The sequence below is a fragment of the Oncorhynchus clarkii genome, chromosome 11 (assembly GCF_045791955.1).
Source record: "Oncorhynchus clarkii lewisi isolate Uvic-CL-2024 chromosome 11, UVic_Ocla_1.0, whole genome shotgun sequence".
Taxonomy (NCBI): domain Eukaryota; kingdom Metazoa; phylum Chordata; class Actinopteri; order Salmoniformes; family Salmonidae; genus Oncorhynchus; species Oncorhynchus clarkii.
This window is the reverse complement of record NC_092157.1, coordinates 13,552,999-13,574,703: the sequence shown is the minus strand read 5'-3', so window position 1 is coordinate 13,574,703 and position 21,705 is coordinate 13,552,999. Positions and strand designations below refer to the sequence as shown.

At 40.9% G+C, this 21,705-nt stretch overlaps 1 protein-coding gene across 1 annotated transcript in view; it reads right to left on the bottom strand.

The window, feature by feature from the left end:
- LOC139420222 (A-type potassium channel modulatory protein DPP6-like) overlaps positions 1-21,705 on the bottom strand; it is a 284,853-nt gene that overhangs the window by 109,534 nt on the left and 153,614 nt on the right. The window contains exon 2 of the mRNA XM_071170073.1: positions 201-315. The gene's annotated coding sequence lies outside the window, so the exon portion shown is untranslated. The remainder of the gene's footprint in view (positions 1-200; positions 316-21,705) is intronic.

Below are 21,705 nucleotides of genomic sequence, written 5' to 3'. Positions count from 1 at the left end.
CCTGGTGTCAAACCTGTCCTCCCCTTCCCTCCCCTCTCCCTGTACCTGGTGTCAGCCTCATCCCCTCTCCTCTCCATTCCATTCCATTCTCCTCTCCATTCTCCTTTCCTTTCCATTCTCCTCTCCATTCTCATCTCCTCTCCATTCCCCTCTCCATTATCCTCTCCATTCCCCTCCACTCCTCTCTCCTCTCCACGTACCTGGTGTCAGCAGGATGACCGAGGTGACGATCAGGGAGCAGATGACCAGAATGACAAGCAGGGCGATCGCAATACCCTTCCAGTTCCTCTGAGGAGGGTTACTCCCCACCAGCTCCTGGAAACACAAAACAGACAGAGAGAAACACACGGTCAGAGACAGAGAAAGAAAGGAGAGAGAAAAATAGGAGAGGAGAGTGAACAAGAGAAAGGTTGTAGTCGTAAGATGGAGAGTAAAAGAAGGAAAGGGAAAAATAAACGAGACGTGGGTAAGGGGTAAGGGAGAGAGAAATAATGGAGTGATACTGTCTGTTAGTATAAAGAGTAGGGGGGAAGAAAAGGACAGAAAGTGAGAGAGAACAATGGAAGAATGAATAAAATAAATGGAAGGAGTAGGAAAGAAAGGTAGAGAACTCAAATTGATGGGTCTGTCAAGGACGAGTGTGAACTACAGAAACAACAACATGAATTCTCAAGGAGAATTGCCACAAGCAAAAGGCAGGAGGAGGAGTGGAGGAGGGGGGATTATTAATGAGGCAAGGAGTCAGCAGCCATCACTGGCAAATGAATGTGACAGATAAAAATTGAGCTTTTGGATCATTGGTGACTTTGGTGGGGGAACGGCGCCAAGAGGATTTTTGCTAGAAAAATGATTTCAAATTAGTTGTGTTTTAGGAGAAAACTTGAAACAATGAAACAAGTAAAGTTACACAGTAGGTTTAATATTGTTTTAAGTGCAAAATTAAATTGAAAAGTAATAAGTATCAATATCGAATTTGATAAATGGTCTCTGCAGGGTATGGAGGGAGTTGAATGAGAAGAGGGTTTTCAACCTTTTCCTTTTTGTCACAAAAGACTATACAACCCATATTATTGAGGATTTGGTGAAGAAATGTATTTCACCAGTAGACTTATGCTGCAGCAGCAGCAGCCACAACGAGTCCCCACTCTCTGAGGGTGTCTCAGGGGGAGTCAAAAAACCCATTTCCATTTCACACCTCACATATAAGCACCCCCTATTTTACTTTAGAACAGCAGCAACAACAACAACAACAACATGGCCTACATCAACCACACCTGTCAAAAATCGCACTCAAAGATGAAAGAAAGTTGGACATTTCTACAGTTCAGCTCCAACAAACACAACAAACAGAACATCCAAGCTAGGAGTAATTATTTGAAAAGGATATTGAAAGCCTAAAACATCAAAATAGCTGGATTAATAACTTTTACATTTGTTTACAGTGGGGGTGGGTAAAAAGACCTGAGAAGATGGTATGTAGCTAGTATCTTTGGCTAAGGTCTTAATTAAGAGAAACTACAAACCACACACACACACGCTCTAATGGAATAGAGTGGTCTGGTCTATGAGGTAAGCCTTTTAGTGACCTCCTTTGCTCAATTGAATGGAGCGGCAGACATCATTAGATAAGAGCAGCAGGGGCTTTTTACCACACCACCCAGTACACACCCTCATTAAAACCAACAACCTGTTTTCCCACAATCCCTGGCGGTGCTCCGGCGAAACGGGGGTGCTTCGCAGGGGTCACTGCCGAGGGCTGGTCACAGCAGGCGGGAGGAGAGTTAGTGGACTGTGACGTAAACAACCCCACAAACAGAGCCAGACACATCCCTTATCAACAAGTTTATACAAATGGTGTAGCCTACTAGTGAATCATTTGCCTGGCAATCCTGCAAAATAACAATAATCATGAGCTATATAGTCCAATATGTTTGGTTGGGTGAGTGTCATGCAGGGAGAACAAACAACTGAGGCTCAGTGAGGCTCTTTTAAACAATAACATCGGCCACTTTGTGCCAGCATGAGAGGACAAACATCACTCTCTTTTGGAGTGTCCACAACAGATTTGGGATTTTACATAATACCCAATATAATAGACCTGCACTCATTGTAACACCTACACAGTAGCACTCAATTGTAACACACAATTGTAACACACACACACACACACACACACACACACATTGTATTGTAAACAGCCAGCGAGAAGTCACAGCTGACTAACCAAACACATCAATATACAAAACGCTAGTGGGGCTACGATGCTCTGACGCTGCAAGGACAATTATTGATGTTTTTAATCATGATCATGACTGCTGCGTGGAGTAGGTCCCCTAGTATAATGTTTCCATGGGTATGCTCTCTTGTGGAAGTTGTCCACAAGTTGCTGATTGGTAGAACCTAATTTAACTTGCAAATATATTTGTCAAGCGCATCACTTTTGCACGCTTGAGTCAACATGTGACTGTCATTAGGTTTAATTGTGTTTCGGTGCCAAGCGATAACAGCCAAAACAGAGTAACATTTTTAATTGCTTGAAGATATTGATCAGCAAGGTTATCTGAAAGAAGAAACATATGTTCATCTCTGATTAGTAGTGAGTGTTTTTTTGTGTCATATTTATATGTGTATGGCATTCATGCAATCTAATTAACATCCAATCAAATAAAATAGGTAAAGGAATACATACTCTAACATGGTCAAATGTATGTGGACACCTGCTCATCGAACATCTCATTACAAAATCATGGACATTAATATGGAGTTGGTCCCCCCTTGCTGCTATAACAGCCTCCACTCTTCTGGGAAGGCTTTTGACTAGATGTTGGAACATCGCTGTGGAGACTGGCTTCTATTCTGCCACAAGAGCATTAGTGAGGTCAGGCACTGATGTTGGGCGATTTGGCATGGCTCGCAGTTGGCGTTCCAATTCATCGCAAAGGTGTTTGATGGGGTTGAGGTCAGGGCTCTGTGCAGGCCAGTCAACTTCTTCCACACCGATCTAAACAAACCATTTCTGTATGGACCTTTACTTCGTGCACGGGCATTGTCATGTTGGAACAGCATTCCAAAATTGTTCCCACAAAGTTAGAACCACAGAATCGACTAGAATGTCATTGTATGCTCTAGCGTTAAGATGTCCCTTCACTGGAACTAAAGGGCCTAACCCCAACCATGAAAAACAGCCTCAGACCATTATTCCTTCTCCACCAAACTTTATAGTTGGCACTATGCATTGCGGCAGGTAGCGTTCTCCTGGCATCCGCCAAATTTAGATTCGTCTGTCGGACTGCCAGATGGTGAAGCATGATTCATAACTCCAGAGAAAGCGTTTCCACTGCTCCAGAGTCCAATGTCAGCAAGCTTTACACCCCTCCAGCCGACACTTGGCATTGCGCATGGTGATTTTAGGCTTGTGTGTGGCTGCTTGGTCATGGAAACCCATTTCATGAAGCTCCTGACAAACAGTTATTGTGCTGACGTTACTTCCAGAGGTAGTTTGGAACTCGGTAATGAGTGTTGCAACCGAGGACAGCACTCGGTTGCAACATGCTCACAGAATGGCGGTCCTGTTCTGTGAGCTTGTGTGACCTACCATTTCGCGGCTGAGCTGTTGTTGCTTCTAGACGTTTACACTTCACAATAACATCACTTACAATTGACCGTGGCACCTCTAGCAGGGTAGAAATTTGACAAACTGACTTGTTGGAAAGGTGGCATCCTATGACGGTGCCACATTGAGAGTCACTGAACTCTTCAGTACGGCCACTCTACTTCCAGTCTTTGTCTATGGAGATTGCATGGCTGTGTGCTCTATTTTATACACCTGTCAGTAACGGGTGTTATTGAAATAGCTGAATCCAATCATTTGAAGGGGTGTCCACATACTTTTGGTCATGTAGTGTACCATCACAGCATTAGTTAACTATGATCAAGGGACTTCACTGACATGTTGTAGGCCTAGGCTAATTCATATGCAGCCTGGTGAAAGGTGCATTGTAATTCTGAGGAGAGAGTGCGTGAGGTACACGGAAACATTTGCCTACATATGAATCTAAAATCTCCAGTGGAACAGCTGCAAGATACTCTGATTCTTCCCAGCCTATAGCCAATATCAGTTCATCTCCTTGTCAAATAACATAAAACAAGCTATGTAACCTAGTTCCTAACCGCTACCTAAGCCAAACCAGAACTACTGTGTCTGGAATGCCTTTGCAAAGAAATAGGAAATGTACAGTGTTTCCTTGACACAAATGCCAGAGTCAATGCAATAAACCAAAAATACACCAATGCAATTTTCATGTCTTATTGTCCTTGTGTCACACGTCACAGATTTGTTCATGCAACCCAACACACCAATTTCTTTATACATTCAAAGTCATTTACACTCAATGGAATTCACACTTCACAGTCGCCGCCTCGGGCTTTGTGATCTCAAAGCATCAAAGAAAGACATAACTTCACTAGCTCAGTCTATTTCCCCGTCTATCTGTGGGAGAGGAGGGGCACAATTTATTCCTGTTGCACTCCTGTGTGTCTGAAAACGATGTTCAAAGGTATCTGGGAAGCAGGTCGTAAATACTTAGCAAAACCCTGTGAACAGCCTGGGAAGGACCAGAAAATGATTTTGTGAAGATAAGCTGTGTCGTCCATCTCAAAGAGCATGCAATTTGGTGGCAATTTTCCATTTAGTTGGAAAATAAGATCCCACATTCATTCTAAGGCTGGAATTGGACAAAATAGCAGTCGTTTTGAGCCTGCCTTTCAGTCACCTCCTGGAGAAAAATCCCATTTTCAGTCCATTTGCTCGATCCCTTCATTCTCCTGTTCATCAGTTAGCATGTGGACTTCATCAGAGGGCTCCCATGAGTAGAAACATTACCCTGAACCTTTTAGCCCCTGAATGGTTGTATTTTATGCTACAGAACAGACATACCGAAGTTCAAAACAGAAATAGCAAAGGAAATGGTGTAACACATTCAAAGCTCTATTTAGAGAGTCAGCTTATGCATAAATAACCCACATGAAAATTATTTGCTCAAAGTGAATGGTTTCCTGTTTCTTATTGTCAACCATCAAAGTATTTTCAATAAGATCATCATCTAATGAATTAAAATGTTTCTTAAGAAAGGTTTACAATTAAACAGTGCATTCGCAATGTATTTAGACCCCTTCCTTTACCCCACATTTTGTTACGTTACAGCCTTATTCTATAATATATTAAATAAATAAAAATCCTCATCAATCTACACACAAAATCCCATAATGACAAAGAAAACACAGGTTTGAATTTGTTTTTTTGTAAATTTATAAAAAAGAAAACAGAAATAAATACCTTATTTACACAAGTATTCAGACCCCTTACTATGAGACTCAAAATGGAGCTACATACTAACAGTCCTTCCTCCAAAAGACTGGATTACATTTTCATGAAAATCCCCAGAATCATGTTCTTTTTTTGTTGCAATTTGTGTTTCCGATTGTGGCACACCACATAACCACTTCCATCAAAGAATTCAGAATATGATCACATACAGTGCACTCGGAAAGTCTTCAGACCCCTTGACTTTTCTGCATTTTGTTAGGTTACAGCCTTACTGTATTTTAAAATGGATTAAATAACACATTTTCCTTATCTACACACAATACCCCATAATGACAAACAGGTTTTTAGGAATGTTTTCACATTTTTTAAAACAGAAAAACCTTGTATCCGTACGTATTCCGACCCTTTGCTATGAGACTTGAAATTGAGCTCAGTTGCATCCTGTTTCCATTGATCATCCTTGACATGTTTCTACAACTTGATTGGAGTCCACCTGTGGTAAATTCAATTGAATTTGATTGATTGGACATGATTTGGAAAGGTACACACCTGTCTATATAAGGTCTTACAGTTGACAGTGCATGTCAGAGCAAAAACCAAGCCATGAGGTTAAAGGAATTGTCCATAGAGTTCTGAGACATTTCTGCAGCATTCAAGGTCCCCAAGAACACAGTGGCCTCCATCATTCTTAAATGGATGAAGTTTGGAACCACCAAGACTCTTCCTAGAGCTGGCCACCCAGCCAAACTGAGCAATCGGGGGAGAAGGGCCTTGGTCAAGGAGGTGACCAAGAACCGATGCTCACTCTGACAGAGCTCCAGAGTTCCTCTCTGGAGATGGGAGAATCTTCCAGAAGGACAACCATCAGCACTCCACCAATCAGGCCTTTATGGTAGAGTGGCCTGATGGAAGCCACTCCTCAGTAAAAAGCACATGACAGCGCACTTGGAGTTTTTGCCTTGTCAATATGGGGTATTGTGTGTAGATTGATGAGGGATTTAAAAAATCCATGTTAGAATAAGGCTGTAACGTAACAAAATGTGGAAAAAGTCAAGGGTCTGAGTACTTTCCAAATGCACTGTAATTCTGCCATTTCCAGTATGGTAAGATTCTTATATGTAGAATATCTATAACGCTATATCTGATTTCAACAGGCGCTGTCTGAAATGATTTGCCATTAAGGACGAAGAGAAATAAACTTGCAAAAGATAGTGGTCCCCTTCAAGGCTGATAAATGGAGCCTTTGGCTTCGATTTCTCTGAATGTGACGATCCATAGATGTGTCTCATTAGGTGGGTGCAGGCAACACAAAGAGTATTAAGCCCTGACCAGCCATTTCCAACAGTGCCTCTGGAACCCTCCCTTAGTGATCAATACACAGTGTCCCCTTTTTCATTTACTGGTTACCTAATCTTTTCACAAATCTCACAAACTCCTGGGACTCTTGAGACAGTTCAGCAAATTTCTCAGTCTCTAGAAAGTCCGATCACTTCCGACACCAATGTAATGAAACAGGCAGGGAGCAGGTCTCGAACCCTCGACCTTCGAGCCCGAGGTCCGGCGCGCTATCGACTGTGCTGCAAAAGCATGCTTGTGCGGCTCGTCGATTTCCGTTCTTATAAACCCAGGGTCGTTACACTACATAAGGCAATCACACTATGAGTGCCCAAGACCTTGTGAGCTCCCGGAGCATGGCGGCAAACCTTCCTGATCGTTCCTCTGATATCTGCAATTATTATAATGATTAGCTCAATTATCTGGGAGTACATCTGCACTGGGTTAATGAGGAGGTGATTAGAGGTGACGGAGATGACTGTGGCGAGTAGAGAAGAGACAAGTCAAGTCGACTATGTTCTTGACAGAAGGTTATGTAAACAAACATTTAAAGGCTGTGAAGAAATCAATGCAAGGACATGAAGAGGGAGCAAACAAAGCAGTGTAGACCTGAATGCAGACCATATACAACGGCAACTAACTTCTTTAGAAGTTTAAAAAAGGATACTGGGGTGATATACAGTTGAAGTCGGAAGTTTACATACACCTCAGCCAAATACATTTAAACTCAGTTTTTCACAATTCCTGACATTTATTCCTAGTAAAAATTCCCTGTTTTAGGTCAGTTAGGATCACCACTTTATTTTAAGAATGTGAAATGTCAGAATAATAGCAGAGAGAATTATTTCTTTCAGCTTTTATTTCTTTCATCACATTCCCAGTGGGTCAGAAGTTTACATACACTCAATTAGTATTTGGTAGCATTGCCTTTAAATGTTTTTACTTAGGTGAAATGTTTCAGGTAGCCTTCCACAAGCTTCCCACAATAAGTTGGGTGAATTTTGGCCCATTCCTCTTGACAGAGCTGGTGTAACTGAGTCATGCTTGTAGGCCTTTTTCCGTTCTGCCCACACATTTTCTATGGGATTGAGGTCAGGGCTTTGTGATGGCCACTCCAATACCTTGACTTTGTTGTCCGTCAGCCATTTTGCCACAACTTTGGAAGTATGATTGGAGTAATTGTCCATTTGGAAGACCCATTTGCGACCAAGCTTTAAGTTCCTGACTGATGTCTTGAGATGTTGCTTCAATATATCCACATAATTTTCCTACCTCATGATGCCATCTATTTTGTGAAGTGCACCAGTCCCTCCTGCAGCAAAGCACCCCCACAACATTATGCTGCCACCCCGTGCTTCACGGTTGGGATGGTGTTCTTAGGCTTGCAAGCATCCCACTTTTTCCTCCAAACATAACGATGGTCATTATGGCCAAACAGTTCTATTTTTGTTTCATCAGACCAGAGGACATTTCTCCAAAAAGTACAATCTTTGTCCCCATGTTGCAAAACGTAGTCTGGCTTTTTTATGGCGGTTTTGGAGCAGTGACTTCTTCCTTGCTCAGGTTATGTCGATTTAGGACTCGTTATACTGTGGATATAGATATTTTTGTGCCTGTTTCCTCCAGCATCTTCACAAGGTCCTTTGCTGTTGTTCTAGGATTGATTTGCACTTTTCTCACCAAAGTACATTAATCTCTAGGAGACAGAACGCGTCTCCTTCCTGAGCGGTTTGACGGCTGCATGGTCCCATGGTGTTTATACTTGCGTACTATTGTTTGTACAGATGAACGTGGTACCTTCAGGTGTTTGGAAATTGCTCCCAAGGATGAACCAGAATTTTTTTTCTGGGGTCTTGGCTGATTTCTTAAATTTCCCCATGATGTCAAGCAAAGAGGCACTGAGCTTAAAGGTAGGCCTTGAAATACATCCACAGGTACACCTCCAATTGACTCAAATGATGCCAATTAGCCTATCAGAAACTTCTAAAGCCATGACATAATTTTCTGGAATTTTCCAAGCTGTTTCAAGGCACAGTCAACTTAGTGTATGTAAACCTCTGACCCACTGGAATTGTGATACAGTGAATTATAAGTGAAATAATCTGTTTGTAAACAATTGTTGGGAATATTACTTGTGTCATGCACAAAGTAGATGTCCTAACCAACCTGCCAAAACTATAGTTTGTTAACAAGTAATTTGTGGAGTGGTTGAAAAGCGAGTTTTAATGACTCCAACCTAAGTGTATGTAAACATCCGACTTCAACTGTACATCAGCAGTGAGTGGTTAGCTCTCAAACTGAAGCATATCTTAAATCTGGGGAGCTTTGCACTTGTCATGGAAAAATATATATATTTTCATAGAATATTAAGTTGGGCTGGGATCCTGTCATCAGAACAGGCCCAGAATATTCTATTTACTTGTATTCATCCAGTCAAGTAAGAAAAATATATTATTTATAATGACGGCCTAAAGCCTGGGTTGTCTCCCAGAAACGCATCATTGGGCCTGGGGACTGGGCCTTTCTGCCTGTGGTGCTATGACTTCTGGGGGTCTGCCTCAGCCTCACTCCCTCTCCTGGGTGGGTAAGGACATTGCGCCTCCCCCCCAGAAATCCTTTAACCAGGATTTTTAGAAAACAAGCACATTTGTAGAAAGTTAGCAGAATTTTGCAACCCTACCTAGGAGTGATGTGTGTGTGTTTGTGCGGGTGTGTGCTCTCTCCTGTATGATTAGAATACCAAATCATCCTAAAGCATGCATTTCAATCCTCAGATGGAATAAAGAGGAAACTCATAATGAACGCTCAAATAATGCATGGAAATAGCTGTTATGTAGGTGGCTGGTGGGCATGGAGAAGCTGTAGGAGGGAGAGGACTACAGGAACCCTATTGAGAGAGACATTGTACGAATAGATATTCTTGGGATTATACAGTATGTCAAAGGAGAGAGAGAGAGAGAGAGATCAAGCGCTAGAAGCTATCCAAGATCTTTTGCACCATCAGAGGAACCCAAAATCCCAAACAAATAAAACACTAGCACAAGATTGACAGTATGCTTCAAATTTAGAGTGTAACCAATCGGGTAAGCAAACCCAGGTCATCTGCTGTTCATCATCAAAATATTTTGCCAAAACTGTGGCAAACCTAAAGTACACCCTCCATAATATCTACCAGGGTTATTAACTTTAAAAATGTTGGTTACGTTAATCAAGGACTTCGTCAGCCTAACAATATCTTCAAGGGTAGGTATACAGCAAGTGTGTCTTAATTTGAAACAGCATCATTGGGAATAATGGCAGTGGACGAGTGGTTCCATGAAGCCAGTAGTAATTACGTCAGCGGCAGGGCCTGCAGCAGTTTGGAGTTAGCTACTACAACCACTCCTGCTACTGTAGCTTAGCTATCACGCCTGCTCCCACTCCCCCTCCAGGTCCCGAGCATTACGCACTACTGACACCATTATTACGCACACCTGCCTTACCCCGTCACGCGCATCAGCGATTATTGGACTCACCTGGACTCAATCATCTCTGTCATTACCTCTATATCTGTCTGGTTCCCAGCTCTGTTCTCTGCTTCAGCATTAATTGTTTGTCCTTTTGTACCTGTGTGCTGGCGCTGTTCTTTTCTTGGTCTTTGTCTGTTTCCTGATTAAATGTTGACTCCCCGTACCTGCTTCTCATCTCCGGCGTCGGCCCTTACATTAGCATAAGCTCTGAATCAGGTCTTATTTAATGTTGCGTGATATTGCTGGTAGCAGCTGGGCAAAGTGACAACAAAATAAAAGTATCTGCAGTCATGTAAGAGCCAGTAAACAAAGTTTGTGACCAAATAACAAGTGAGGTACATAAAGTTAGAGGAGGGAGAAAGTAGCATTAACAGTATACAACAGGTTAATTGTGAAGTGTAGTAGTGAAAAGGGAAGATATTACATATTTTGGTATCGGCGATGATTAATGTTATGGCCGATGAAAGGTATTATTTACATTTGGCAAAGCAGAGCGGTGCAGTGATAAGTGTCAGTGCCATTGGCAGTGTAATATCAATACAAAGAACAGTGCTTTCTGTGTTGACCTTATAGCCACACAGCAGTTTGTCCATATCAATATTCAGGTTTTGCAGTGCCTGAGCAAGAGGAGAGGTGCAATATGCAGTCCTCCTGCATCCTTGTGTTTCACAGTTCAAGCAAGGGAACTAATCCTCAAAAACAGAGGCATTGTTTTCTTCCCATTTCAACTTTCTCAGACCTGCGCAGCTAGCACATAACATTTTGAGAAACAGAGAACAAGCCGATATATTGTGACGATATTGTATTTTTCTAGTCTATTGGCTATTGGCCTTTCTCTATCGGCTTTGCCGATAATCCCTCTACATAGCAAAGCTGCTGCTATGCTAGCCGCCACTCACCGGCTGAGCCACGAGCACTGCATAATGCAGAGGAACGTTTAGCTGGGAAAAATCAGCAATAGCTCATTCGCAAACAGAAAGCTGCAGTATTGAGAAATGGATGAATTGACACAGTGACCAAAATCAAACTCCTGTTGCAAATAGTAGTTTAGTCAATACACTAATAATAAGGCTTGTGTCGACGTGCCCGGAAATGCATGCAATAAACAATCTATTTTAGCAGATAATTATCTTAATCTTTGCTAACAGGTCACAAAGTTAACGCTTTCGTCTGTGGTGTTAGCTAGCTAGCTATATTAGGATAGCTGGCTAGACAAAAATGGTGCTAAGATATCAGATAGGAGATAATAGCCAATGTAGCTAGCTAACTTTAGCTGGTTATCATTTTAAACATGCACCATTTTCGTCAACGAGCCATCTGACTTGCGGTGTAACGTTAGCTATTTACTGGTGTGCTGATCTGACCAGCTGCAATCTTATCTGTAAATTGACAATTGATAGTCAGATTAGATTATTTTGGTAATAAGAAAGTGTTTTAAAATGCCTACATAAAGGTTGACAAAAGGTTTAGCTACCTAAGAATCTTCCAGCATGTTTATGAACCAAAAAAGCTGTAGATCAGCACACGTGTGTGCATTCTCACTTCTCAAACTATGGGCAAATTTGAATCATTTAGATGTGCATTGACGTTTCATTTTTTTCCCTACGCTCGGTCTCCTTGTTAGTAAATGTCATCGCCATTGAGCTAGTTCTCATAATAGCAGTAAACAGCACCAAGTGATATGAGCGACGGAGAGAGATGTGAGGAGATGTGAAAGGGAGCGGAGTTACAATCTCGCTCTATCCAATCGTAGCAGTAGGATCAAGTTACAACCCGACAATTTCTTGACAGATAGCTGAACATGCCAATTGTCTATAATCGAGAGGGCAGCCGATTATTCAGCATGGCCGATTAATTAGGGCCAATTTCAAGTTTTCCTAACAATCGTGATTCTGACTTTTTGGATGCAGATTATGGCCGATTAGATTGCAATCCATGAGGAGACTGCGTGGCAGTCTGACCACCTGTTGGCTGCAAGAAGCCAAGGTAAGTTGCTAGCTAGCATTAAACTTATCTTCTAAAAACAATCAATCATTCTTCACATAATCACTAGTTAACTACACATGGTTGATGATATTACTAGGTTAACTAGCTTGTCCTGTATAATCAAAGCGATGCCTGTTAATTTATCATCGAATCACAGCCTACGTCAACTTCGCAAAACTGGTGATGATTTAACAAAAGCACATTTGCGAAAAAAGCACAATCGCACAAAAGCACAACATCAATGCCTTTCTTAAAATCAATACACAGAAGTATATATTTTTTAAACCTGCATATTTAGTTTTAAAAAATGCATGTTAGCAGGCAATATTAACTAGGGAAATTGTGTCACTTCTCCCCTAGCGTTCAGTGCAAGCAGATTCAGAGTGTATGCAACAGTTTGCGCCGCCTGGCTCGTTGCGAACTGTGTGAAGACCATTTCTTCCTAACAAAGACAGTAATTAACTTTCCAGAATTGTATATGATTATGACATAACATTGAAGGTTGTGCAATGTAACAGCAATATTTAAACTTAGCGTTGCCACCCATTTGATCAAATAAACGTTTTGTTTTCAAAATGATAGTTTCCGGATTTTACCACAATAATGACCAAAGGCTGGTATTTCTGTGTGTTTATTATAACTAAGTCTATGATTTGATATTTGATAGAGCAGTCTGACTGAGCGGTGGTAGGCAGCAGCAGGCTCGTAAGCATTCATTCAAACAGCACTTTACTGCGTTTTCCACCAGCTCTTAGCAATGCTGGATGCATTTCATGACTTCAAGCCTATGAATGCCCGAGATTAGGCTGGCAATACTAAAGTGCCTGTAAGAACACCCAATAGTCAAAGGTATATGAAATACAAATGGTATAGAGAAAAATAGCCAACGTGTCATAATTCCTATAATAACTACAACCTAAAACTTCTTAACTGGGAATATTGAAGACTCATGTTAAAAGGAACCACCATCTTTCATATGTTCTCATGTTCTGAGCAAGGAACTTAAACGTTAGCTTTCTTACATGGCACATAATGCCCTTTTACTTTCTTCTTCTCCAACACTGTTTTTGCATTATTTAAACCAAATTGAACATGTTTCATTATTTATTTGAGGCTAAATATAGTACATAAATAAAATCATAAAGTTAAAATAAGTGTTCATTGTTCATTAGGTATTGTTGTAATTGTCATTATTACAAATATATATATATAAAAATCATCCGATTAATCAGTATCAGCTTTTTTTGGTCCTCCAATAATCGGTATTGGTATCGGCGTTGAAAAATCATAACCGGTTTTCCTCTAGTCCTGACATCTGAAAACAAACCAAAAAATCCCGATCCTGGAAAATGCTTGTTTCATAAGCATCTACTATCACAAATCATGATGTTACGTAGGACCCTTTTGCAATGAATAGATGTTATTTTAGATTCTCTAACTAACAGTGGTGCCTATATGATCTTCCATACAGGCTTGACATGCTGGAGTGATGCTTCTAAGTAAATGTTGTTGATCAGTAAGCTAATATAAGTTCCACATGGAAGGCAAACAGATTGTCATCTGTAGCACCATAGACTCCACTGATCAGCCAAAACAAGCTCAGTAACTCGTTGCATGCACACACTCCTATTGAATATGCATTCACCTGTATTGTGAGTAGGCCTATGCCATCTTAATTTACCCAGTTTATCAAGAGACTGATCATTCAAATAATTACTAAGAATTACCATTATGTTGTCATGTGCAGTGCCTTGCAAAAGTATTCACCCCCTTGGCATTTTTTCGTATTTTGTTGCATTACAACCTGTATTTAAATTTAAATTGATTTTTATTTGGATTTCATGTAATGGACATACACAAAATAGTCCAAATTGGGGAAGTGAAATTTAAAAAAATTTGTGTTTCAAAAATGTCAACAAAAAACCCGGAAAAGTGGTGCCTGCATATCTATTCACCCCCTTTGCTATCTAGCCCCTAAATAAGATCTGGTGCAACCAATTACCCTCAGAAGTCACATAATTAGCTAAATAAAGTCCACCTATGTGCAATCTAAGTGTCACATGATCTCAGTATATATACACCTGTTCTGAAAGATCCGAGAGTCTGTAACACCACTAAGCAAGGGGCACCACGAAACAAGCGGTACTATGAAGACCAAGGAGCTCTCCAAACAGGTCAGGGACAAAGTTGTGGAGAAGTACAGTTCAGGGTTGGGTTATAAAAAATATCAGAAACTTTGAACATCCCACGGAGCACCATTAAATCCATTATTTAAAAAATGGAAAGGTAATGGCACCACAACAAACCTGTCAAGAGGGCCGCCCACCAAAACTCAAGGACCAGGCAAGGAGGGCATTAATCAGAGAGGCAACAAAGAGACCAAAGATAACCCTGAAGGAGCGGCAAAGCTCAACAGCTGTAACGACCGTTGGTGGAAGAAGGTGAGGACCAAGGTGCAGCGTGGTAAGTGTTCATTTTAATGGTAAAACTGAACACTATCAAACAAGTAACTAAAGAACAAGCAAAACAGCTCCATCAGGTGCAAAACACACTAAACAGAAAATAACTACCCACAACCCATAGTGGGAAAACAGGCTGCCTAAGTATGGTTCTCAATGAGAGACAACGATTGACAGCTGCCTCTGATTGGGAACCATACCAGGCCAAACACCTAGAAATATAACACACAGAACAAAACATAGAATGTCCACTCCAACTCACGCCCTGACCAAACTAAAATAGAGACATAAAAAAGGAACTAAGGTCAGGACGTGACAACAGCTGAGATTGGGGTATCTGTCCATAGGATAACTTTAAGCCGTACACTCCACATAGCTGGGCTTTACAGAAGAGTGTTAAGAAAAAAATAAGCAAACATGTTTGGTGTTTGCCAAAAGGCATGTGGGAGACTCCCCAAACATATGGAAGAAAGTACTCTGGTCAGATGAGACTAAAATGTAACTTTTTGGCCATCAAGGTAAATGCTATGTCTGGCACAAACCCAACACCTCTCATCACCCCGAGAACACCCTCCCCACAGTGAAGCATGTTGGTGGCAGCATCATGCTGTAGGGATGTTTTTCATCGGCAGGGACTGGGAAACTGGTCAGAATTGAAGAAATGATGGATGGTGCTAAATACAGGGAAATTCTTGAGGGAAACCTGTTTCAGTCTTCCAGAGATTTGAGACTGGGACAGAGGTTCACCTTTAAGCAAGACAATGACCCTAAGCATACTGCTAAAGAAACACTCAAGATGTTTAACTTGAAGGAGCTGGAGCAGTTTTGCCTTGAAGAATGGGCAACAATCCCAGTGGATAGATGTGCCAAGCTTATAGAGACATACCCCAAGAGTCTTGCTGCTGTAATTGCTGCAAAAGGTGGCTCAACAAATACTGACTTTGGAGAGGGGGGGGGGGGTGAATAGTTATGCACGCCCAAGTTTTCTGTCTTATTTCTTGTTTGTTTCACAATTAAAAATATTTTCAATTTCAAAGTGGTATGATATTTTTTTATCAATTGAAACAAACCCCCAAAAATCCATTTTAATTCCAGGTTGTAAGGCAACGAAATAGGAAAAATGCCAAGGGGGGGGGTGAATACTTTCGCAAGCCACTGCAGTTACATTGGTAAAAACAAAGTCAAGATTGATTTCAAAATATGGCTCTCTTTTTCACCAACATTTTCTGATTTAATGATATTGAATATCGGCCTAAAATATCGGCCATCCGCCTCCTTGACCACCAAAAATCGGTATGGCAACGGCCCTAAAGAATCCATATTCGTCGTTCTCTACTGAGCACCATATATTTCTTAGAGCTTGGTGAGAGCGTGGTTGTCCGATGGTTATTTTACATACAACCTTCCCACAACGTTCTGGTAATGGTACAGGATAGTTGCTTGGCTCTGGAACATTCTTTGCACATTTAAGGAACTTGACAAAATAATGTTGACATTTCATTACTTTAACATAACATTTCCTAAAAGTTCAAACATGGCTACATTTAATTACATTTTTGATAATGTTCTAGGAATGTTCTCCAACTGGTTTGACAGTGGGAATGTTCTAAAATAGTTCAGAGAACATTAAGAAACAACATTCTACTGTGGGAATTTCAGCACTTCAGCATAACATTTCCTACAGGTTTCCTCATGGTTCTATTTAATGTCATGTTCTCAGAATGTTCAGAGAATGTTACGAAACAATGTTCTTCTGTAGGAATTTCAGTGCTTCATCATAACATTTCCTACAGGTTTCCTCATGGTTCTATTTAATGTCATGTTCTCAGAATGTTCAGAGAATGTTAAGAAACAATGTTCTTCTGTAGGAATTTCAGTGCTTCATCATAACATTTCCTACAGGTTTCCTCATGGTTCTATTTAATGTCATGTTCTCAGAATGTTCAGAGAATGTTACGAAACAATGTTCTTCTGTAGGAATTTCAGTGCTTCATCATAATGTTTTCTGCAGTTTTTTTGACAGTACTATATAAAGTCATGCTCTCAGAACATAAAGAAAACTTTCCATAAAAAAACTAAAAGAAAACATTAGTAAAGTTAAAAAAACTTTTAAGAATGTTATTTAAAAACATATGCATTTCTATCTCTGCGTCAACAAAACTTTCTCTATCCCCTATCTTGTTAAGTGTTCAGGTGTGTTGGCTGTGCACACTAATTGGCCACACCTGATCTTAATGAGTGCTTGTTTCCTTTGAAATGTCTGTTTGAATAGACTAAAATGAACAGCTTTGTATGAGTTAAAAAAACATGGCATGCTACCTCCTTGCTGGTGGTGCAGTGGACTAATTCCATTGATAGGGAACAGAAGATCGATCATAAGTTCAAGTCTCACTGATGATGTTCCACAATAAAGAAGTTTTTGCATGATTAATGCCTAAGCAAATTAATTTCCATGTGTCCTACCTGTGCTTGGCATTTAAATCCATTCACATAAGATAGCAGTGTTATTAAAGTTCTTATTGAAACAGAACGTTATTTAATTGCCTTAAAATAATCCAACTTTTTCTGTTCTCAGAACGTTATCAAAACCTACCAGGAAAACGTTCAGAGAATCATAGGAAAAGGCTCACAGAACCTCCCTGCAACCTAAAAATGTACATTCCCAGAACAGGCAAAATGTTAACTTCCGTTCTCAGAACATTCAGTTTTACTGGTCAGGAAATGTAAAGCTTTGTGCCCAGAAAGCTTTGTGCCCAGAATTCTCTGCCTCATTTTGCTTGGATTGTTTGATTTGCGAGTGATTCATTTCCAATCCATTAGAGAGAGCTTCGGAGGGTGTGACAGCAAACGGACCTCTTGCTGTTGGGTTCAGAGTAAATCAAATCTATATGAAAAGAAACAGTGTGTGCTGTTCTCTGACACCTGCCAAAGTTAGTTACAGGAGAATGGAGTTATACATCCCCTATCATGAGATAGGCCTATGCTGGATGCTCATAAAAGTTGTCCATCCTATAAGGAACCTATAAGGAACTCTCTGATAAAACAGATTTCAACCAATGGCAACTCTGATGTGGGACACCACAAGCTTTCAATAGTTTAGGGGCAGCTAAATGTTTAGCAGTATATAATAATCATGCTCGACATCAATACTACAGCTCAGAGAGTTCCTTGCTCACATCACCATGGAAACAGTGTTTGAATGGTATTGATATACATGGCAAAATCTTCTGTGACGTTCATCTGCTTGGTGCACATGAGGTAGACGCCACGTCTATACTGATTAAAAACTTGTGTGAAAGAACTCATGTATAATGGATGAATAGATATCTGTGTTCTTCTGTTGTTCGTTGGGAGTGCAACGCTTCAAATATTTCTTCAAAAAAATCTAGAACACTAAGATAAGTCATGCAAGATGGATCATCAATGTGGCTACAGTTTCATTTTGTTTCATCACACTCCATCAGTGTGTCCAGGATGGTAGAGATCCAGAAAAAATAAAACAAGTCTTCCTCAAGGCTGTAATAGAACAGAAGCTCATCTCCATTTCCCGTCTCATCAATATCTTTCCAGGATATATCAACACAAGACCAACAAATGAGAAAAGAAAATTGGACAAAATTGGGAATATGCTACTTTATATATGCAGTAAATATAAACCCAATAGTCCAATATCTCGGCTACCTTTAGGTGGAATTGAGATATACAGTGCATTCGGAAAGTATTCAGACCCATTCCCTTTTCCCACTCTAAAATGTATTAAATCGTTTTTTTTTCTCTCATCAATCTACACACCATACCCTATAATGACAAAGAAAACTGGTATTTTCAAAAACTGAAATATAGTATTCAGATTCTTTACTAGGTACTTGTTGAAGCACCTTTAGCAGTGATTACAGCCTCGAGTCTTCTTGGGTATGACACTAAAAGCTTGGCACACCTGTATTTGGGGACTTTCTCCCATTCTTCTAAGCAGATTCTCTCAAGCTCTGTCAGGTTGGAGGGGGATTGTCGCTGCACAGCTATATTCAGGTCTCTGCAGAGATGTTCGACCGGCTCTGGCTGGGCAACTCAAGGACATTCAGAGACTTGTCACGAAAGCCATTCCTGCGTTGTCTTGGCTGTGTGCTTAGGGTTGTTGTCCTGTTGGAAGGTGAAGCTTCGCCCCAGTCTGAGGTTCTGAGAGCTCTGGAGCAGGTTTTCATCAATGATCACTATGTACTTTGCTCTGTTCATCTTTCCTATAGTGAGATTTTTTGTCACTACACACAATAACTCATAATGTCAAATTGGAATTATGTTTTAAAATTTTTACAAATTTAATTAGAAATACAATTCTGAAATGTCTTGGGTCTTCAACCCCTTTGTTATGGCAAGCCTAAATAAGTTTAGGAGTAAAAATGTGCTTAATGGGCTTCCCGTGCCTGAGTGGTCACTACAGCCCTGGGTTCGATCACAATCTTTGTCAAAGTCGGCCGTGACCGAGAGACCCATAAGGCGGTGCACAATTGGCCTAGCGTCGTCCGGGTTAGGGGAGGGTTTAGCCGGCCGGGATTTCATGTCCCATCGCGCTCCAGTGACTCCATGTGGCGGGCAGGCGCCTGCCAACCGACTTCGGACGCCAGCTGTATGTTGTTTCCTCCATCACATTGGTGCAGCTGGCTTCTGGGTTAAAGCGAACAGTGTGTCAAGAAGCAGTGCTTGGCAGGGTCGTGTTTCGGAGGACGCATCGTTCTCGATTTTTACCTCTTCCAAGTCCGCACGGGAGTTGCACTGATGGGACAAGACTGTAACTACCAATTGGATATCACGAAAAAGTGGGTAAAAAGTACACAAATATAAAAGATTCTTCACAAGTCACATAATAAGTTGCATGGACTCACTGTGTGCAATAATAGTGTTTAACATGATTTAACCTAAAACACAAGGTCAAATATACACTGGAGGCGCATATTGACAGGGGTGTGAATACTTATGTAAATGAGACATTTCGGTATTTAAGTTTCAATACATTTGCTATCATTTCTAAAAATATGTTTTCACTTGTCATCATGGGGTATTGTGTGTAGATGGGTGAGAAAAAAAATCTATTTAATCGATTTTGAATTCCGGCTGTAACACAACAAAATGTGGAATAAGTACCTGGGTATGAATACATTCTGAAGGCCCTGTATATACACACATTTATAAAGAGTTTTCTGCCCTAGGAGTACACAGGGTGCCTGCTGGGACTATTTAGTATTCACTCTGAATTGAATTATTTTCAATTAGTCAGTTTGTTTGTTATGTTCTCATGGGAACCCTGGTGAAGCAAAAAGTAGTTTGACAAAGGCTTTCTATCGCGCCACCTGTTGTTGTTGATTTATTCATATTAATCATGTTCCACAGTCACCTGAGAATATGAGAGCACAGCCTGCCTTTTAAAGTAGCCACTGAAAAATATTAAATCGATATCTATGGATAATTAAATCCTCTGCAAAGTCCACATGGAATATTAAAAATGGCTAGAGAGTCTACATTGTCCTAAACAAATCCATCTACATTTTGATAAACTTCATTAAAGTCAATGAAGCGAATACATACACATATTCACAGGACACCCATCCCCACTCCCCACATACTCACCTCGAGCTAGTGGATAACCCCCCCCCCCCCCTCACACACACACACACACACACTTCATTACAAAGGACACCCATCCCCACTCCCCACATACTCACCTCGAGCTAGTGGATAACCCCCCCCCCTCACACACACACACACACACTTCATTACAAAGGACACCCATCCCCACTCCCCACATACTCACCTCGAGCTTGTGGATAACCCCCCCCCCCCCCCTCACACACACACACACACACTTCATTACAAAGGACACCCATCCCCACTCCCCACATACTCACCTCGAGCTAGTGGTTAACCCCCCCCCCCCCCCCCCACACACACACACACACACACTTCATTACATTAGTGTAGACACAGATAATCAGTTGACGTGGAGAGGCGAGCCATTGCAGCCGAAACGAATAACAAAAACAGAAATAAAGAAAGGATCAAAATAAATCTAGATGACTCATCCACTGTTCTGTCATTATTCATAGTGATGACACTCGGACTGGGGCTGCTTTCAGCTCTTCTCTGGGGTGTTGACAGGGGCCCTTTAAGCGGCCCGATCACCCCTTAAAATCTCTCCCCACTTCTCAAAAACACAACACACAATTTAAAAAAAACTATTTTCAGAAACAGGCCTGGTTGAGAGTTAGAAAGTAGGTCTCCATTGATGCACCACAGTTGGCTTATCATCATAGTGACTATTGGCCTCCTTGAAATGCAATTACGATAATAAGATGTATATAATAACAATAAGAAAAATAATAAGTGGGTGCTTATATTTGTCCTATTTCACACATGTACACATGTGTAATTTATACACATGTCCACATCCAAGCTCAACCCACAATTTTAAAGTCACTTATAAACAGTCCTCACTTTACTCAACAGTTTGTTTTGTTTTGACTAGAAGGCAAACCTGGGCTCAAGCTCAGATAAACTATTTGACATGATTTCAAATAGTATTATACACAACGAGCACAATTATCGCCTTTAATCTAATATAGTAGCACTGAAAACACAAGACAGTCAAGGGAGCATCATCTTGGCTCCAAAACAGTCATTCATCTGTGCAGTGATCCTGAATTCTTCCCTTGTGCAGAGGCCCAACAGAATACCCCTACAATCCAAGCAATGGAGGACCCAATCGGGTTTGACGGACAAGGCTGGTAGAGCACAGCTCAGAGTCAGTGGAACTGCCCAGACAGGGTAAGACGACACAGTGTCAGACACCATCCGAGACGTCTGCGAGGGAAGAAAAACGAGGAAAGGTCAATGGATTTACAGTGCTCTACTGATCTGTAGCCAGTGACCCCAGTGATGGGGTTTAGTAGGTGCATAACTGGTAATGGTGTGAATGGATTTGTTGAATATGCATCCAAACACACACATACTGTCAAATGAAAAGGGATTTTTTAAAGTTTTGTTAACGATTACAAGTACTTAGAAAACATTAAATTCAACAAATAACGTACTGTGTGTT